This window comes from Coenobita brevimanus, chromosome 99, assembly GCF_032717465.1.
Source record: "Coenobita brevimanus isolate Jiangsu-jjx chromosome 99, ASM3271746v2, whole genome shotgun sequence".
NCBI classification, from domain to species: domain Eukaryota; kingdom Metazoa; phylum Arthropoda; class Malacostraca; order Decapoda; family Coenobitidae; genus Coenobita; species Coenobita brevimanus.
The window spans coordinates 19,221,605-19,242,757 of NC_137052.1; the positions used below are offsets into that span (position 1 = coordinate 19,221,605).

At 45.1% G+C, this 21,153-nt stretch overlaps 1 protein-coding gene across 7 annotated transcripts in view; it reads right to left on the bottom strand.

Annotated features, from left to right (window-relative positions):
• The window catches only part of PMCA (plasma membrane calcium-transporting ATPase 3), a 485,021-nt gene that overhangs the window by 256,280 nt on the left and 207,588 nt on the right, over nucleotides 1–21,153 (bottom strand). For all 7 annotated transcript variants that reach the window (XR_013899883.1, XM_080283982.1, XM_080283980.1 and 4 more), the window contains exon 3: nucleotides 19,477–19,510. The gene's annotated coding sequence lies outside the window, so the exon portion shown is untranslated. The remainder of the gene's footprint in view (nucleotides 1–19,476; nucleotides 19,511–21,153) is intronic.

The following is a 21,153-nucleotide window of genomic DNA, read 5'->3' on the forward strand; positions in this document are numbered from 1 at the left end:
CTACGTGGAATAAGCTGCAAAAGGACGAAAATCTGGGCCAAATTAAGGTGAAAGGAATGTAGCAACCTTTTCCAAATTGCATAAAATCGTCCAGTGATGCCTCATAAAAAAATAAAATAAAATAAAATAAAACGTACTCTCGTCAGTTAATGAGGCTCCCTAGCACCTTTTCCTTAGCGATTTATTTTGGATATGGCTGGTTAATATCCTGTATCAAGTTATCTATGCTGAGTATGACGATATTAGAATGATTTACGTAACACGGAGACAGACAGACTGTGATAAGTAAAATAAATCGCTTAGGAAAGGTGTTAGGGGGGTTTCCTTTGCCGACGATAATACGGGCCAGACGTAAGATTCTTTGTTTACATTCTTAGGACTGTAGTTTGTGTGGCGTCCAAGGCATCCTAACTTCCCTTCCTATGCGATTTATTTTGCTTATTAACCCTCAACACTCTAATCCCTCAACTTCTAAAAGTCTATCCGCATTCTAGGTGATAGGAAGCTTCATAGTACCTCTTCCTTAGCGATTTATTTTGCATATTACCCCTTAATATTCTCTTCATTTATATTAATGTTTTAATATCGACATAGTTTGCATCAGTATCAGACAATAGGATTTTGGGGTTCATGCTCAAAATAAATCGCTGAGGAAAATGTCTTACGGAATATCCAAAACCACTCACAATACGACCCTTAACCTCTACAATCCGCCAACTTATTTACTTCGCTCTTGCTATCACCAGACGATTTTATTCACCCGAGGATAAAGCTTTCAAAACTGAGAGCTTATTTAGAGCTTCTACTAACCCCTTACAATTCCAGAGCTCTTTTTTAAGCTGAATAAAATCCTCTGGTAGAAGGAAGAACCCGATAGGACGTGATATGACGTCACCCGGCTTTAGGGACTTCAACCCTTTCAATCCAATGGTGTATTTTTGTATTATACTTTCTCTCAGTAGACGGTCTCCCTCAGCCTTGGAAGGACCCCTCTCTGTGAAGGTGTTGATGGTGGAGGATATAATCAAGTGTCTCCCAAGCTGAATCAAATTGTCTGGTGGTAGGAAAAATGAAGGAAAAAGTGTCATGAGATTCAGGGGGTTGAGAGGTTAAAGGGGTTTTGAATAAAGCATAAAGTCCCTGATCTCCAAAGCGCTAAAATGGCAACTAAGCCCCCTGAACCCCTCCCCCACTATCCAACCCCCACCCCAACCCTTCCCCACTATCCAAGCTCCACCCCATCCCCCCACCCCCCATGCCATCCGCGAGAGAAGAGAGAGGCCTGGGGCGAGACAAAGTCATCTAGTAGAGTAGCCCAAATGGCCTGGTGTGTGTGTGTCGCGAGGGAGAAGAGGAGGGGGAGGGTGTGTGTCATGCAGTCCAACCCCCACCCCACACACTAAAACCCCTTACCCTCCCCAAACACTGATAGCCCCCCTCCTAGCCCCTCACAAGCACTCCCCCCCCCCTCTCTCTCTCTCTCCTTTTTGGCCTTCCTCCTCCCCCCACTCTCACACACACACTCCTCACTACCAACTGACACTTATCCCCCTCTCTACCCTCCCACGAACACACCTCTTTGTTTCCTATTTCACTCCCCCCCTCATAAACACTCCTTTTCACTCACCCCCACGTATTCCTTGGCACTCACCCCAAAACACAGTCTATGGCACTCACCCCAACACACACTCTATGGCACTCACCCCAACACACTCTCTATGGCACTCACCCCAACACACACTCTATGGCACTCACCCCAACACACACTCTATGGCACTCACCCCAACACACACTCTATGGCACTCACCCCAACACACACTATGGCACTCACCCCAACATACACACTATGGCACTCACCCCAACACACACTCTATGGCACTCACCCCAACACACACTCTATGGCACTCACCCCAACACACACTATGGCACTCACCCCAACACACACTATGGCACTCACCCCAACACACACTCTATGGCACTCATCCCAACACACACTCTATGGCACTCACCCCAACACACACTCTATGGCACTCACCCCAACACACACTCTATGGCACTCACCCCAACACACACTATGGCACTCACCCCAACACACACTCTATGGCACTCACCCCAACACACACTCTACGGCACTCACCCCAACACACACTATGGCACTCACCACAACACGCACTATGGCACTCACCCAACACACTCTATGGCACTCACCCCCACACACCTCCTTCTGCATTCACACCCCCATCCCCTCCTCCACTTCCATCCAGCTCAGCCTCTTCTGTCTACATTCACATCCCACTCTCTCCCAGGCATCTTGCTCCTCTCTCTGTTATCTTCATTCCCTTTTATGTACTAACCCCCTCATTCTTTCTGCACTGCTACCCCCTCTCTAACCCCTGTACTGCCATCCCCCCATCTCTCTCTCTCTCTCTCTCTCTCACTTTCCCAATGACCCTACACACTGTCTTCAATGACGAGGCCGAACGAGGACATGACATGGCACTGCGAGGCAAGGTGTGGCGAGTTGAACATCTCATAAATAAAAACATGGGATGTGGTACTGACTGAGATGAGATGTGGTGCGGTGTGGTGCGGGGCAGGGTGGTGTGGTGTGCGGCAAGGTGGGTTGGGTTGGGTTGGGTTGGGTTGGGTTAGGTTGGGGTGGGGTGGGGTGGGGTGGGGTGGGGTGGGGTGGGGTGGGGTGGGGTGGGGTGGAGTGGGATGGGGTGGGGTGGGGTGGGGTGAGTTGAGTTGAGGTGTGGTGTGGTGTGGTGTGGTGTGGTGTGGTGCAGTACTCTGTGGTGTAGTGTGGTGTGGTAAGATGAACATCATATACTTGTATTTAAAAAAAAAAAAAAATGGGATGATACTGACACGATGAGATGGGATGGGGTGAGGCAGGCATAGTGCAGTCTGGTGAGGCAGGGTGTGGTAAGGCAGTGTGTGTGGTGGGTGGAGTTAGGTAGTGCAGGGTAGGACGATGCAGGGATGTATGGTAGGGCAGTGTGAGGCAGGGTGAGGAAGAGAAGGGTGTGGCGGAGTAAGGCTGGACGGGGCGGGGCAGGATGTTGCGGGGTGGAACAGGGGAGGGTGTGGCAGGACACGGCAGGGTGAAATGAAAACAGAGCCGGGCAGAGATAGGAAGGAGGTGACATTGGAGGGCAGGGTGTGGCAGGGCAAGGTAGAGAAGGGTAGGGTGGGGCGGGGCGGGACGGGAGAAGATGGAATGGGACACGGCAGGGCAAGGAAGGGTGTAGCAGGGCATAGCAGAATGGCAGGGAGGGTAGAAAGGGGGGAGTGGAGGAGACATGGAAGGGGCGAGGGACGCAGCCGAAGTTTTTCAATATACTGTTAAGAGGGATGGGACAAGAAAAGAAAAATACTACCAGCCACTCACACACCTGAAGAATTATATATATATATATATATATATGAAAGAGAGAGAGAGAGAGAGAGAGAGAGAGAGAGAGAGAGAGAGAGAGAGAGAGAGAGAGAGAGAGAATGAAAAAACGTAAAAACTAAATAAAACCCGTGAGAACGTGTGTATCCCCGCACGTTCAGGTATACAAAAGTGTGATGGGCGAAATGAAGTACAGCATGAAGTGTGGACATAAATCCTTTCCCACTTCAATACCACTTTCTTTTTTTCTTTTCTTTTTTATTTTAATCTCACTATGGCAGTCTAAATAATACCGTCAAGCTATGTACGTGTGTGTCTGTCTGTGCGGCTGTTCGTTTCTTTCACGACAACGGTAATATATCGTCCTAATTCTTTGTCCATTGGTCGAGGTAGGTCTATGGAGGGCCTGACATATACCAAACAAATTTTGGCGATCGCTACGGCGCAATATTGTCGGAAATCGTGACACGTGAAAATGTCTGTTTGTGCCTTTGTTCGTTTCTTTCACGAGAACGGTAATAGATACCTATCTGTGTGTGTGTGTGTGTGTGTGTGTGTGTGTAAATGGTATGGTACAGTAGATGGGTGGGTGGCTAGCAGTTAGTGTGGTAAATGGTGTGGTAGGGTTGTAAATGGTGTGGTAAGGTAGTAAATGGTGTGGTAGGGCAACATACGGTGTGGTAGTGTAACAGATGGTGTGGTAAGGTAGCAAACGGTGTGGTAAATGATATGGCTGGGTAGCAAATGGTGTGGTAGGGTAGTGGATGGTGTGGTAGGGCAGCATATGGTGGGGTAGCGTAGCATATGGTGTGGTAGGGCAGCATATGGTGTGGTAGGGCAGCATATGGTGTGGTAGGGCAGCATATGGTGTGGTAGGGTAGCATATGGTGTGGTAGGGTAGCAGAGCATATGGTGTGGTGCTGCTCTGGCGCTGTTCCATTTGGCCAACTACCTCCCCATTCCTCCACCCTCCCTCTTCCTACTCCTACTCCTCCTCTCTCCGCCTGCTCTTTTCTCCTCTCTTCTCTTTCTCCTCCCGCCTCTCCTTGTCCAGTCCTTTCTCTTCCGCTCTCCCTGTATCTTTCCTCTTCCTCCTCCTCGCTCTTTCTCTTCCTTCTATCCCCCCCCCCCACTTCTTATCCTCCGGCCAAACTCCTTTCTTCTTCCGCAACTCTCCTGTCTCGAGTATTTATTCTCTCCCTTATCCTCTTTCCTCCCTCTTTGTTTTTCTCTCCCCTCCCCCTCCCTCCCTCTCTCCACATCCTTTGTTTTCTCTCCCCCCCTCCCTCCATCTCTTTATCTCAAACCTCCCTCACTCACTTCTTCCCTCCTCCACTCACTCACATCCTTACCTCCCTGCCCCTTCGCTTCCTCTCTCCCTCACTCACATCCTCCCCTTATCCCTCACTCCTTCCTTCCACCACCCCTCCTCCATCTCTTCCTTCTTTCTATCTCCCTCCTCCCTCCTCTCATTCCCACCCCCTCCCTCATCCACTTCCTTTCTCTCTCTCTTCCCACCTCAGCTCTCTCCCTGCCTCGCATCATCTCTATCTCCCCCTCCCTTCATCTCCCCCCTCCCTCTTTCGTCCCCTCTCTTTATCCCTCCATTCCCCCTTCCCCTACTTCCTCCCCGTCTCTTTATCTTCACCCACCCCCTCTCCCCCTCCCACTACCTCCCCCCCTCTCTTTATCTCCCCCACCCCCTTCCCCTCGACTTTAACTCCCCAAGGGCTGGCCAATTTCCAGAATCCCTTTACAATCATCACACCACAGCACCACCACGTCAATATTCTTCTACCACCACCACCACACTGCCACCACAACCACCACCACCACCACCACCACACTGCCACCACCACCACACCACACTGCCACCACCACCACACCACACTGCCACCACATCAATACTCCTCTTCCACACTACCACCACACTGCCACCACATCAGTTCTCAACCACATCACCACCATCATCCTGCCACCACATCAATTCTCCCTTACCACATCACCACACAATCACCACACTACCACCAGGTCCATACATCTCTACCACACCGTCATAACACTACTACGATCATCACCACACACCATCACCACCACATTCCACGATCATCATCACACTAAACATCACTACCACACACTACCATCACCACTACAAACTTAAAAATCAATTCACTACACCTAATTACATGTGTATAACCGAGCAGTGGAGCCGACCGGTTACATCAGTGCCACCGCAAGAAGGCGCCCTAATTTAGCACCAATGGAAGGGGAACGAAATTTTTACTCCACTCTTTCCTCTTCCGGAGTTACCTATGGCGGTGGTATGGCGAGAGGACCCACCATTACCATTGTTGAAGGAGCTACCATGGCATTCCTAGTGAATTCCATGCCTCCCAGTGTACCCTATACCATGTTCTCAGTACCAAACATTAGCATGAAAAATGTTAGAAGGCGTACCATGGAATAATCTGTGAGTTCTGTATTTCCTATTGAAGCTTATCAAATTGGTGTGTGTGTGTGTGTGTGTGTGTGTGTGTGTGTGTGTGTGTGTGTGTGTGTGTGTGTGTGTGTGTGTGTGTGTGTGTGTGTGTGTGTGTGTGTGTGTGTGTGTGTGTGTGTGTGTGTGTGTGTGTGTGTGTGTGTGTGTGTGTGTGTGTACTTAAACTATTCTATTAGTGACATAAGAGTAACATTATTCTTTAAGTCAAATACAGCTACACTAAGCAAGGCATGGGTGAATTAAGTCGGTCATCAATCAGTCAATTAATCCACCAATCAGTTAATCCATCAATCAATCGGTTAATCCATCCATCCACTCATCAACCAGTCATTTCATCCATCCATCCATCCAGCAATCAGTCAATCCATCCACCCACTCATCAACCAGTCATTTCATCCATTCATCCATCCGTCAGTCAGTTAGTCAATCTCTCAGTCAATCCTTCCATCCATCAATCATCAATCCATCAATCAAATCACAAACACCTCCAACACACCAGGTAAACTCATGATACTAAACCTTGATAATGAGCAGGTGAGCATCCAAGCATACCTGGAGAAAAGATTAATATTAGATACTATAACACTGTATGAGTATTATGTACACTTTAAAATACTAAAACATGCACTTGGTCGACGATTACAGTGGTTTTGTCATCGTCATCATCATCATCATCATCATCATCATCACCATCATCATCATAATACAGTAGTGGGTTTTTGTCATCATCATCATCATCATCATCATCATCACCATTCTCAGTCAACGATTACAGTGTCTTTGTCATCATCATCATTATCGTCATCATCATCATCATCATCAATCATCATCATCATCACAACGTAAAACACAAGGACGTGCACTAGGTCAACGATTACAGTGCTTTTGTCATCATCACCACCATCATCATCATCTGACACGTATACCCAGTGGACTGCAGACTTAAGTTTGTCCTTCTGCGGTACACCATCTGCCTTTTGGGGGGATACTGAACCACCTGAGGGACTTCTGGCCTTTGATTCCTCCTTCCTTGCATTGAAAAAAAAAAAATAATAAATAATAATAATAATAACACCGTGACGGAAATCGAACCCGGGACACTCAGGAACTTCCCATCAGACAAGAATAGAAAGAAAAAAGGATAAAACGTCCCGTCACTAAATGGTTTAATAAAATGGCTCTAAATGCAGGGTGGGGGTTCGATCCGGGAATGGTGATGGCGGCTGGGGTGAGGTGAGGACTTCGTTGGCTTTGTCTGGCTGGTGGCTGTCCAAAAGAGAGAGAGAGAGAGAGAGAGAGAGAGAGAGAGAGAGAGAGAGAGAGAGAGAGAGAGAGAGTGAGAGAGAGAGAGAGAGAGAGAGTCACAACCACCATATAGATCATGTACATCTTAATCTTGCTCTTCCACGACACGTAACTCTCATCATCATCATAATCAACTCATCACATCACTATCTCCTATCTTCCCCTCGCCACAATCACCACAACCTCAACCACCACCACACCACAGCCATTTCCGCATCCACCACCACCACCATATCCATTTCCTCTTACCCTTATCACTACCACCACCACCACATCTATTTCCCCTTCCCCTTACCACATCCACCACCACCACAATCACCACAGCCACCACCACACCTCTGTCCCTCAACATAAAGCAAAGTCTCAGGCTCCCCCTCTGTCAACAAACACAGCACAACAACAACAAAAGCCTGGACCGGTTCCGCTTCCATTTTTGTCCCGGGTCCTTTAAAGAAAACACACACACACACACACACACACACACACACACACACACACACACACACACACACACACACACACACACACACACACACCACCGCCTCAGGGCTCTCACTCCACGTACCTACCTTCCTTCCCTGTTCTAAAAATACACAAAGACAACAGAGGAGGGAAGAGGGTAGGAGGGAGGAAGGGAGGAAACGGTACAGGAGGGAGGAAGGAAGGGAGGAAACAGTACACGAGAAAAGAAAGGAGGGAGGGAGAGAAAGGTCAGGGAGAGATAGAGGAAGGAAAGAAGGGAGGAAACAGTAAGGGGGAAGGGAGGAAGGAAACAGTATGGGAAGAAGGAAGAGAGGGAGGGAAAATGGGAAGAAGGAAATGGGTGATGTGGTAGTAGAGAGAGGCGGGAGGAGAAAAGGTCGGGAAAGAGGAGGTATGCACTCTGAAGAAGATAAAATGGGTCTGACACATAATGGGGGGCAAAAGGGAGGGAAATGAGCTCTGAAATGGGTCGTTGTATAGGGTGAAAAATGACCGAGAGAGAGAGAGAGAGAGAAACACGAGAGAAACAGGCTCTACAACCTCTCAATGGCACTTCTTCGTGACTAGCACCCCAGATATGTAAAAGCATCACTGATCGCAACGGTACCTTATGCTGGATTAAAGCACTCAGTATTGCAGGACACACACACACACACACACACACACACACACACACACACGAACACACACACACACACACACACACACACACACACACACACACACGAGATAATTATGAGGAGGAAACATAGAACACACACACACACACACACACACACACACACACACACACACACACACACACACACACACACACAGCCACAACAACCTAACGCCACAAAAATGATAAATATGCAATACATAGGAAGCCAATAACAACACAGCCATTCACTGTTTTTTTTTTATATCGCCTCGCCTATGAAAGCAGCTGCCATTTTTTTTTTTTTTTTGGCAAAGAATGACGCGCTTGCAATTACGGAAAAAAAAAAAACACTGAGGTAGTTTTTATAATGGGCTGAGAACGTGAAAAAAAATCATATCTGGGTTCTGTGTGTGTGTGTGTGTGTGTGTGTGTGTGTGTGTGTGTGTGTGTGTGTGTGTGTGTGTGTGTGTGTGTGTGTTCTATGTTTCGTTCTCATACTTATCTCGTGTGTGTGTGTGTGTGTGTGTGTGTGTGTGTGTGTGTGTGTGTGTGTGTGTGTGTGTGTGTTCTATGTTTCCTTCTCATACTTATCTCGTGTGTGTGTGTGTGTGTGTGTGTGTGTTCTATGTTTCCTTCGCATAATTATCTCGTGTGTGTGTGTGTGTGTGTGTGTGTGTGTGTGTGTGTGTGTGTGTGTGTGTGTGTGTGTGTGTGTGTGTGTGTGTGTGTGTGTTTTACCCTGTCACTAGTACACATCCTGTCTTGGTAAAAAAAAAAAAAAACACTTAGACCTCGAAATAAAGTACTTCATCGCACTGAAGGGGTTAAAGGTGTCTCGTCTAATTATGGCAGATGCGATCCTCTCTCTCTCTCTCTCCTTTCACCCCACTACATTCTTCCTTTGCTCTTCTCCCCTCCCCTCACCCCTCAGCTTTACTCATCCTCCTCCCTCCTCTCATCCCATTATTTCCTTCCTTCACCCTCCTCCCTCTTCTGCACCCTTCCTTCACTCTCCTCCCTCCTCTCGCCCCACTACTTCCTTCATTCACTCTCCTCCCTCCTCTCACCCTTCTATATCCTTCCTTCACTCTCCTCCCTCCTTCCTTCGCTCCCCACCCTTTCCTCCCCACGACCAGCGATCCTTCCACTCGAGTGCCCATCCCCGGGTGACCTGAGTACAAAGGGACGTAGTGGCTGACCCAGACACGATGAGGGGGAGGGAGGGGGTAGATAGGTGAGCACACTGCACGTGAACCACAGCAAGGAGTAACTGGGGTTAGGTTAGGCCACGTTAGGTTGAGTTAGGTTAGATCTGTGGTGAGGTGAAGTAAGGTGAAGTGAGGTTAGGTTAGGTAGGGTCAGGTTAAGTTAGAACAGGGTAAGTTAGGTCAGGCTAGGTTAGGTTAGATTACGTCACACTGGGATAAAAGTGGCCAACATGCGAGCCAGTTTTACGAGCTGCTAGCCAAACTGACTCATGGCGAGCGAAATTTCGCTTGCGAGGCGAAATGGATAACAATTTTCGTTCACAGCTTGTTGGTGGGATTAAAACTCAAATGAGCATATATTAATTTTGTAATTGGTGAGAAAACATTATGTCATTCACAGAAGGAAACTTTAAAACTGATAAGTAAATAGTTTAATTCTTGTGGTTTTTATTCACGTCTATTTTTTTTCCTGTAACATGAAATAAATATTCTGACACTCGGGTGACCAGCCACGGAGGCTGTCTATTTTGTCTCCAAACAACAAGTAGAAATCAGATTTCGATATGGATCCTGTGGCAAGAAAAACTCTAGTAGACTGCTCTGTGGCACTGGAGTTGCTAAAGTACGTGAGGAGGTTACAGAAACTGAGGAAAAGGGAGTGGGTACTCCGTGGTGGTTTATTTACAAATGATCAAGAGGCACCAAGGCAGACGACACTGCTAGCCGTTTCGGCTCGCAAAAACACACGAGTGTGACGGACACTCGACTGTGCTAGCAGTTTTGCCTCACAAAAGCTGCTCGCATGTTAGCCACTTTTGGTCAAGTGTGACGCCGCCTTTAGGTAGGAAGTCAGTTGGGTTAGGGCAGTGTGGATGGAAGTCAGGCTTTAATTACCTCGTTTCGCTATTAATAGGTATTTTTCATTTGACTCTACACCCAGATGGGTATATATTCACCAGAAAGAACGTCCACTAGTGAACCAGTTACAAAGGCAGACGAACCCGTGGACACAACTACAGCATCAAGTCCTTCAGTTCTAAACATGTTCCATAAACTGAACGCAACTATCTACAAAGAAAACACACACACACACACACACACACACACACACACACACACACACACACACACACACACACACACAATGAAAGCAAGCACTAAGGCTGGTATTCTTGTCGGTAAAGGAAGCTCCCTAACACCTTCTCCTATGCAATTTATTTTGTTTATTACACCATATTGTTCTTTTCTGCGTTTCATAAATCCTTCCAAGATCGCCATACTCTCCATAAAAAAACGTACAAAGGGGATATTAACCAGCCATATCCAAAAATATATCGATAAGGGGAAGGTCTTAGGAAGCTTCCTTAGCCGACAAGAATACGACCCTCAGAGTATTGTCATCTGAGTTAGGGCAGGTTAAGGACGCTCCCTAACACCTCTTCCCCAGCGATTTATTTCTGGATATGACTGGTTAATCGTTTTGTAATTGCACAACGAAGAGGGGAAGGGTGGATGGAAAACAGAGGAGATCCTACTTAGCTAAATCAGACAATGCCATTAGAGGTTTTGGTATCCGGGAGAGACTTGAAGAAGCTTGTGGCAAAATGCGATATCGGATTGCCCACAAGCTCAAAATAATAATAATAATAATAATAATAAAAATAATAATAATAATAATAATAATAAATAATAATAATAATAATGATAATAATAATAATAAATGGGACATCTTAACAAAACGCGACACCCAACAAAGAACGGGACACAATTCAAAAACAGCAGCAAAGAAAATGAGAACACCAATAACAATAACACTACATCAGGGAAGAACACGGCACCAGGGAGTAACAAGGCAACACAGCAGACCAAGGCACCTTCACAACAAACATAGCTTCATCAATACCTCATAAACAGTCAATACCTTACCTAATGTAACTTCACCCCACCACACCACACCTCACCTCATCTAATCTAATCTACCCTAATCTATCTTAACCTCACCTCACCTTACCTGACTTCACCTCGCCTCACTTGACCCGACCTGACCTGACCTCCCCTCGCCCATGAACGAGGAGGAAGGGTGTTTGTCGGGGGCTCCTCAGAATGGGTACTCGTGCCCATTGGATAATCAACAAGAAGTTCCCTCCTCCATCCTTACACCCTGTCCTTCACTCAACCTTCTCTCTCTCTCTCTCTCTCTCTCTCTCTCACACACACACACACACACACACACACACACACACACACACACACACACACACACACACACACACACTTTACGCTTCCCCTTCTCTTCCCAACCCTTCCTCTTCTTCACGTCTTGTTTACTAATTTATCCATTCTCTCTCTCTCTCTCTCTCTCATCGATCAGGCGGTATCGTGACGGGCCATGAGCGCTGTTACTGACGCGAACTGTCACAAGGCACTCGATAACTTCCATTCACCGCGTTACATCAAGGGGGTTGGTTGTAATGCTGGTTCTGCTCTCTCTTCTCACACCCTTGTCTTCATTCATACCAAAACCTCTTGCAGTTACACACCAAAGCTACTACCAACCCTCCTCAGTAACGTCAACACTTGCTCATTCATACCAACTCTCTTTCAATACTCCTCACTCATACCAGATCTATTCATTCTTCATTCATAATAATCTCTGTATATTTCTTCATTCATACCAAGTCTCTATATAATTCTTCATTCCTACCAATATCTGTCAATACTTCATTCATGCGTTCTTGATTCGTACCAAACCCTTTTCAGCCTTCTTCCTTCCGTGTGTGTGTGTGTGTGTGTGTGTGTGTGTGTGTGTGTGTGTGTGTGTGTGTGTGTGTGTGTGTGTGTGTGTGTGTGTGTTTCTCCAGTAAAGACTAAAAGGTCAGGTAACCCCCCCCACGACGAAAGTACACACAGGTAATATCAGTAACACAGGTAATATCAGTAACACAGGTAATATCAGTAACAGGTAATATCAGTACAGGTAATATCAGTAACACAGGTAATATCAGTAAACACAGGTAATATCAGTAACACAGGTAATATCAGTAACACAGGTAATATCAGTAACACAGGTAATATCAGTAACAGGTAATATCGGTAACACAGGTAATATCAGTAACACAGATAATATCAGTAACACAGGTAATATCAGTAAACACAGGTAATATCAGTAACAGGTAATATCGGTAACACAGGTAATATCAGTAAACACAGATAATATCAGTAACACAGGTAATATCAGTAACACAGGTAATATCAGTAACAGGTAATATCGGTAACACAGGTAATATCAGTAAACACAGATAATATCAGTAACACAGGTAATATCAGTAACACAGGTAATATCAGTAAACACAGGTAATATCAGTAACAGGTAATATCGGTAACACAGGTAATATCAGTAACACAGATAATATCAGTAACACAGGTAATATCAGTAACACAGGTAATATCAGGGGGGTTCTAAAGTACGTTCACTTCAACTTGGCTCAGATTATCTTCTTTTTCTAGCTTATTCTAGGCAGATTAATGGCAGAGGGCAATACTATAGGTTCTACATCCTTTCCATAGCACTTCTTCGTGACTAGCATCCTCATCTAGTCAACTGCTACGACTCAGCATTGAAGATGGTGAGATGGCAGTTTTAGGTGTTTTTTTTTTTTTTTTTAATGCGAGGAAGAAGGAACCAAAGGCTAAAGTTACAGCAGAGAAAGCAAACCTTCAAGAGGAAACCGACAGGCACGAAGCATGCACCCAGGACAGGAATAAATACCGAAAACATAGCCCAAGTTCCTCCAAAGTGACGCAAAACATAGCCCACGATCCTCTAAAAGACGCAAAAAAAAATAGCCCAACTTCCTCCAGTGACGGAAAACATAGCCCAAATACCTCTAAAGTGACGCAAAACATAGCCCAAGTACCTCTAAAGTGACGCAAAACACAGCCCAAGTTCCTCCAAAATGACGTCGGAAATAAGCTTCCATTCTTACCTGCAATCCACGACATCCAGCTTGGGTAACAGTGAGGAGTAAGAAAAAACTACTACTACTACTACTTACTACTACCACCACCACTACTTCTACTACTAGTGCTGCTGCTGCTACTACTACAGTCTGGTAATTAGGGTCGGGGTGAACAAGGTGGTTATGGCGGCTGAACATGCTTTGACTTATCACGTACACATGAGCCTGGGGCGGCAACAACAGAAAAGAGCAACAACAACAACAACAACAACATCCTCTCCTCCTCTCCATCAACAACAAAAACAAGAACATGAGCCAGGGGACATCATCACCGTCATCAACAACAACGAAAATAACAATGAAAATAACAAAAACAACAACATGAACCTGGGAGCATCATCATCATCAACAACGAAAATAACAATTAAAATAAAAAGAACAATATGAACCCGGGGCATCATCATCATCATCATCATCAACAAAATATTCTGCCGTCACCCTAAATGAGAATCTTAGGTGTACCAAAAACAGAGATTAGAATATTTGAGATGTTTCGAAGCTCTGGAACTGTCTCCCTCTGTCTGTATTTCCTGCTTCCTATGGTCTCCAGTCTTTCAAATGCAGTGTGTCCAGGCATCTCGAAATGATCGGATCGTGAATTTGGCTCTCTCTTGTATTTTGTTTTTCTCTTGAAAGGAACAATAATAGCGGGCCCACAGCCTTTGGTTCCTACTTCCTCGCATTAAAAAAAATAATAATAATAAAAAAATTGAATCTTTTGGTGTTAGCCTACGTAAAGTACGAAAAAAAATAAACAAAATAAAATACCAATCGTAAACCATTTCACAGCGATGACGCCTTCTGTGTATTCGATACACACACACACACAAAAAAAAAAAAAAAAAAAAAAAAATGCGATTACTTCCTTCATATATACAAGTGTTCGTTGGCCCTTCGGGGCCCTCGCACTTGCTCCTGTGGAGGCTCTCGCGTTTATGTGCTGTTCTAGTGTAACGTTGTCACTTGGATTTTTTGCAGCTAACCAACTGATCGTGTTACATGCAGCTTCGGGAATGGAACCCAAGTTGTTTGAAAGCAAGTCCGAAGTATACACACAGACACACGGCTACTGCTACAGTTTATTTTAGTTCTAACTCTGGGCAAAAAATTCTACGGAGATCCTATGCCGGGCTTCAGGAGCAGCGTTTTTTGGTCAAATTGTGATCGCTCATTAAATAATGTAAAAGTTTTTCAATCGTGATGGGACCAAGTTTTTTCACATCAGTGATTTTTTGGGGAATTTTGTGCCAATTTTTGTGCGATTATACTGTGTAGTTTCGGCTGCCCAAATACACACACACACACACACACACACACACACACACACACACACACACGGCTAGTGCTATAGTGTATTTGATTTAAAAAAAAGGTGGAAAAAAAAAATGAGGATTTCCTATAACCCAACAGACAGACGAACGAAAAAGACTAAGGCCTATTGATTCTACCGGGAACTGAGAGAGAGAGAGAGAGAGAGAGAGAGAGAGAGAGAGAGAGAGAGAGAGAGAGAGAGAGAGCGCCAACAGGTCACCGCATGGCATCCTTCGTGACACTGGAAGTCATTATCATCTTCCTTAACTTCTCACCTTTGACCTCACAACTTCCCTTCTCTCCATACATCCTCTCTCTCTCTCTCTCTCTCTCTCTCTCTCTCTCTCTCTCTCTCTCTCTCTCTCTCTCATAATCGTACCTTTTCTCCCTCCGTTCTTCCCTCACATATCTTTCCCTCCCTTCCATACTCTCTCTCTCTCTCTCTCTCTCTCTCTCATAATCGTACCTTTTCTCCCTCCGTTCTTCCCTCACATATCTTTCCCTCCCTTCCATACTCTCTCTCTCTCTCTCTCTCTCTCTCTCTCTCTCTCTTACTAGTGGGTATAGATTTTTCGCGCCTTCATTACCTCCTTCAGAGTCAGTGGGTTCTTTTTGAATTAAAGTCAGTACTAGCATGAATAAAGTAAAAGATAAAGTGCTCAGGCTGAAAGTGTTAAGGATGGAGTGGTGGTGGTGGTGGTGGTGGTGGAGGAGGAGGAGGAAGTGATGGTAGTGTTGGGGATGAGGATGAGGAGGAATAGGTGGTGGTGGTAGTGGTGATGATGGTGGTGGCGGTGGAGATGGTAGTAGAAATGGTTGTGGAAGTGGATGTGAAGATGATGAAGATGATGATGATGATGGCGGTGGTGGCGATGGTGGAGGTGATGAGGTGCGGGGGGGAGGGGAGATGGTGAGGTGCGACAAAGAGGAGCGCCATAAGCCTCTCCAGTAATCACGCGGCTGTTTGGTGAACCCGTCTTCAAATATTGACAGCACAGAGTAAAACCACCCCAACACCACCAAGGAGAGGAGGAGGAGGAGGAGGAGGAGGAGGAGGGAACATTAGAGACCAATGTGAAAAATAAATCGGTAAGGACTAGGTGTTAAACGTCTCCTATGCCACACCTATACGCGGGTAATGAAATGCGGTGCTATGAATCCGTAGAGTTTTTAGTGGTCTAGTGGTTGGAATGCCCCGGTCGGAGTGACGCCCTCCACAGGTTCGATTCTCAAGAGGTTAATGCATGATTTTCGACCATAAATGCCGTCAAGGGAAGCAGGGTTGGTATTATATATTCTTAAATGTCCTGTACTAAGCCAGCCTAGCCACAGGACCCTGCACATCGGAGAGAGAGAGAGAGAGAGCATAGGAGTTCAAAGCAATCAGGTGGAACAGGGTGGGTTTCAGTGGGGTAATGGTGATAAGGTCAAACACCCATCCAGATTACTTCCCAGGAGCAACATTAGGCGCACACACACACACACACACACACACACACACACACACACACACACACACACACACACACACACACACACACACACACCGCCTGAGAATTACCTACTTGACATTCTATATTCGCTAAGGTGGGAAGATTTTACTGAGCTCTGAAGGAAAAAAACTCATGATAAGACTTTGGCCGAAAAGAAAAAAGTATAAAAGTACTAGGTTCAAACGCCTCAGGGACCTTCGTTTTATGCTAATGATTCGGTGTGGTTGGGGAGGGTGGTGTGGTGTGGTGTGGTGTGGTGATGTGTGGAGTACAGAGTGGTTAGGTGTGGTGAGGTGAGGTAAGGTGAAGTGCTATGTGGTGTAGTGTGATTTCCCTTTTCTGGTGTGTTGTGGTATCGTATGGTGAGGTGTGGTGTGATTCCGCTACAATAACATCCTGCAGAAGCTCCCGCATCTACAAGTCTCCATATTTCATTCCAGATTAAAACCGACGCTTAATTCCGCTGAAAAAGAAAAAAAGAAAAAGTGTCAAAGGTTAAGACGCCATATTAACTTGGGTTGGCTTACTTTACTGTACTTTCGTCGTTACTACTAAAGCACTAGTACTTTACCTGGCCCTCTGTATAGCCTCCTCCTGCTCCTCCTCTTCGTCATCATTTTTTTTTTTTTTTTAATGTGTCCGACTCTGGGCATAAGCTTCACTGCCCGCTATCAAGGCCCAGCAGTCCTCCTACATACCATACACCTCTACATGTCACCACTTCGGCGCTAACACCCACCGTCCATATTGAATACATGCTAGGGCTGTCTCATACACGACTGGTGTATTGGTATTAGCGGGGGTATTTTTACGACATGTCGGCGGGTCTTCTGGTAGATCAGTAAAGCCTGATTTAATGAAATTCAAATCCTTAAACTGTTCCCTGCCCCAGCCGGGATTCGAACCTGGGTCCGGTGGGACTGCAGGCCACCTCTCTACCGACTGAGCCACCGCCTCCCCCCCGCAGTCCTTTAAACTCCATTAATCTTTCCATCTACATTACACACACACACACACACACACACACACACACCAAAACCATACCCTCAACACAACCGCACCCACATCTTCAGCCTCACCCCCTCCACAAACACATCACAACCATACCCTCACCACACACACACACACACACACACACACACACACACACACACACACACACACACACACACACACACACACACAGCCTCATCACAACCATACGTGCTCCGCTTGTAACCATTGCTCCCCCGATGGGTTGGTAAAGTATTTTTTAAAGCCGCCTTGTATGGCTTGAGGAGAAGCCATAAGCAGCAGAGAGTAGGCTGGCACCACACCCACCACTCCACCTCACACTCCACTCCACTCCACTTCACCTCACACTCCACTTCACTCCACTTCACTCCACCTCACACTCCACTCCACTCCACTCCACCTCACACTCCACTTCACTCCACCTCACACTCCGCTCCACTTCACTCCACCTCACACTCCACGTCACATTCCACTTCACTCCACCTCACACTCCACTTCACTCCACCTCACACTCCACTTCACTCCACCTCACACTCCGCTCCATCTCACACTCCACTTCACTCCACGTCACACTCCACTCCATTTTAAGTCACACCCAACTCCACTCCACGTCACACTCCACTTCATTCCACTTCACCCCAAGTCACAGTCCACTTCGCTCCACGTCACGCACCACTCCACTTCACGTCACCCATCCCACCCACCTTCACAGTTGGGTCACCTCTTGAATCTCATCTTGTTACGAGACGAATGAGTCTCCTTGGTTACTAGTCAAATCGACCTTCCAATCTGACAACAACACCTGGCCATCAACTGAGCTCAAAGGAGAGAGAGAGAGAGAGAGAGAGAGAGAGAGAGAGAGATTCTGGTATTAGATCTTGTTACAGCTCAGCATTCAAGAGGAGATGGCAATTTTATGCCAAGATAAAGTTAACAGAGTATACGAATGGCAAAATGATGATACTGATGATGATAATGATGATGGTAATAATGATGATGATGGTAATAACGATGATAATGATGATGGTAATAATGATGATGATAATGATGGCAAAGATGCACTTATTTTAATCAAGGAACGCATTAGGGTTATTTTATCAACCTTTTCGTTCCTGTGTCAGTTTGTTTCGTGCAGTTGTAATGATGCTGCTGCTGATTCTTCTTCTTCTTTTTCTTCTTCTCCTCTTCCTCTCTGTTGTTTTGTTGTTGTTGCTGTTCTTCTTCTTCTTTTTCTTCTTCTTCTTCATCATCATCAACTTCTTCTTCATCATCATCATTCTCTTCAACATCATCATCATCACCATCAACTTCTTCATCTTCTTCATCATCAACTTCTTATTCATCTTCTCCTTCTTCATCATCAAAATCATCATCATCATCATCATCATCATCTTCGTCTTCTTTTTCATCACCTTCATCACCATATTCTTACATCATAATCATCTTCATCACCACCATCATCATCATCTTCATCATCACCATCATCTTACCTTACCTGAAGCGGCTAATCATCAAAAGTCTCCCTACCTCACCTATTACGCACTCCTCTACGCAAACACCCATTACGTACCCATATACAGTACGGGGCAAAAGTTAGCCTACTATTTCACCCCCACTTACTCTCCTCTACAGGCCAATATTCCTACGGTGTGTGTGTGTGTGTGTGTGTGTGTGTGTGTGTGTGTGTGTGTGTGTGTGAGAGAGAGAGAGAGAGAGAGAGACAGAGAGAATCTCTAACCCCTCTTCATTTCAGTGGCTAGGTGTAGTCACAGGGGAGATTATTTGACTAGTAACCAAGGAGACTCCAGCCCCATACCTTCATTAAATTTCCAGCAACCACAACTCAGTACTCAAGATGGGAAAGTGATCCAGTTCCATCAGGTGAAAACAGGTGAGGTAATAATAACAGGTGCGATAATAATAGGTGTGATAATAATAGGTGTGATAATAATAACAGGTGTGATAATAATAACAGGTGTGATAATAACTGGTGATAATAACAGGTGTGATAATAACTGGTGATAATAACAGGTGCGAAAATAACAGGTGTCATAATAGGTCCGATAATAATAATAATAATAATAATAATAATAATATGCTCACCTTCAGCTTCCCGCACATCCAAAGTCCGAGTATTCTGAAAGGACAAAGACAAAAATTAGTAGTAGTAATAATAATAATAATAATAATAATAACAATAATAATAATAAAACTCTTTGCTACAGCCGGAGACAAAAGACTTCACCCAGTATTTCACCTCTTCTCCCCTCACTTTCCTCTCCTGGCTAATGTTCCTAAGCTGAGAGAGGCTTGGTATGCTTCTCTACTCACAGATGAAGCTCCCTAACACCTTTTCCTAAGCGATTTATTTGGCTTATTACAGCTTTGTCCAAGTCTGTAACATAAGCATCCTTCTAACATCATCCCACTCTGTATACAAAAATAAATCGATAAGGAAGAGGTGTTAGGGAGCTCCTGAAATATGTGCATCCTAACATCGCCATACTCTTCATAGATAAGGTACAAAAGGATATTAATCAGCCGTATCGAAAACTAAATCGCCAAGGAAAAGGTATTAGGGAGTCTCCGTAACCGACGGGAATAAGGGTTAAGATTAAGGAAGGTTTTTGGTGTATATACAAAAAACTTAAGGCCTACTCATGAAAATTTGAGGTAAAATATTGGTGTGTATTCCTCTCTCTCTCTCTCTCTCTCTCTCACACACACACACACACACACACACACACACACAGACGATGAAATGAGGAAGAAAGAAAAAGCTACAACACGAGAATAACTAGGAAAAAAAAAAAAAGAACGTACAGGGATATATGAAAAGGTAAGGAAGCTCCCTAACACCTCTTTCTTAGCGATTTATTATCCAAACTACTCATTCATATCCCCTGGTTTGCTTCTTATGTCTTTCCAATATCGACACAGACTGCATGAATAACACACAAGAATTTGGTAACGGAGCAGAATCAGGAATAAATCGGTAAGGAAAAGGTACACATGATTTTAGTAAAGGAGCAGAATCAGGAATAAATCGGTAAGGAAGAGGTGTTAGTAAGCTTCCATATCGTCCTTAAAGACATGAAAATTAGAAGTAAGAATATAGAAGAGAATTATAGAGAAACAGAAGAGTAGGAAGAGTCTATCTATCTATTGCCAGACGCCTCAATCCTGTAAGGGGTGGCCACAAACAAATTGCCCCCGCCATTTCGCTGCCCTCTCCCGAGCTCACCTCTCTCTCTCACTCACACACACACACACACACACACACACACACACAGTAGGTACAGATTAAGGAAAATAAGAAAGGACAAGAATGAGAGAGAGAGAGAGAGAGAGAGAGAGAGAGAGAGAGAGAGAGAGAGAGAGGCACCGGGAAGAAATGAGACAGACAGGAAGGGGTAGACAGAAAAAGGTGAAGAGATAGAGCGACAGAACGAGATAATAATAAGAAGTGAAGGTAAAAGAGGAGAATGAGTAGGAAATGAAATAAATACGAAGAAAACCAGGAAGAAAAAGAAATGTTGCAAGGATAAAGACTGAGGTAAATAGGAAGATAAGGAGATAACAAGAATACGTTAAGGCAAAGGAGGAAATAAATGGAACTGGAGAACGGAAAATAAAGGAAGACAAAAGAATAAATCGAACAAAAGAAGATGCAAAGGGAAAATGGGAGGGAGACGTAAAGACAGAAGAAAATCGGAAACAGTGAGGGAAAAGGGGAAAAGATAAAGACATAAAGTGAAGAAAAGGAGGAAAGGGAAGGAT